Genomic DNA, 1,139 nt, shown 5'->3' on the forward strand with positions numbered 1-1,139 from the left:
TGCAACATGACTCCAGCCCCGGCTCCACCCCTCCTTCATCTCCCCGCCCGCGCAGCCTCCGTTTCTCTAAGGGGCGGGGCCGTACCCGACGTAGCTCTGACGGCAAGGACTCCCCGGATGTAAACATCCGGGAAAATGGCGGCGCCCATGACTCCCCTGCCGCGATTAAAAATCCTGTAACAACAGACAACCCAGCCTACAGCGACACAGGCGGGGATCCCCCTCCCACAAAAAGCAAGTGGGAAGGTCCACGGAAACAAGCAGAGGAGGCAGGGGACCTAGAATTATTGAAAGTTTTCCCTGTTTTCCGAGATAACAACCGGGAACCCCAGTGGGAACCGGTTCCATACCCCATCCTAAGAGATGCTAAGAAAGCAGTAACGGACTATGGACTGAATTCCCCTTTTGTTTCTGGGATGCTAGACTCACTCTTTGCAGCATACACTCTAACCCCAGATGATATACGAGTAATCACTAAAGGACTGTTAAACCTCATGCAGTATTCACTCTTTGAACAGGAGTGGAAAAAACTCATTAAAAAATATGCAGAGGATTCGCACCAGGCACTCCGTGTCCCTGTTCCAGACTTAATTAACGAACTGTATGGTGAGGGCCCCTATACCTCTAGTAGGATGCAGGCACGAATACCATTTGTAAGGCTAGATAAAACGAAAAGCTTGGCTTTGGAGGCCATCAAAGCTGTTGCAGAAGCCACCACTACTTCTCCCTCTTTTGCACATATCCAACAGGGACCTACTGAACCTTTTTATGACTTTGCTACAAGACTGAGGGAGGCTATAGCTAAGCAAGGGAAACCTTTAGAAGCCCAAGATGCCCTGTTTATCCGATTGGCGATAGAGCAAGCAAACCAACACTGCCAGCCTGTCCTCCGTTCCCTGGTTAACCCCACACCTATGTCCATGATACAAGCCTGTAAGGAAATTACCTCTGTTAAACAGGACACCAAAGTGATCGCAGATGCATTGCTGGAAGTAGAACCAGTGCGAGTGCAAGCCATCAAAGAAGCGATCATGGAAGCAGAAAGAGCTAATGCTGTGTGCTACAAATGCAAGCAGCCAGGACACTTTGCAAAGGACTGCCCTAACCCAGATCCTCCCCTCAAGCCTCCTAGGACTCTG

The sequence above is a fragment of the Empidonax traillii genome, unplaced genomic scaffold, assembly GCF_003031625.1.
Source record: "Empidonax traillii isolate 1590-97213 ecotype Southwest subspecies unplaced genomic scaffold, ASM303162v1 scaffold787:size292032, whole genome shotgun sequence".
In the NCBI taxonomy this organism is placed as follows: domain Eukaryota; kingdom Metazoa; phylum Chordata; class Aves; order Passeriformes; family Tyrannidae; genus Empidonax; species Empidonax traillii.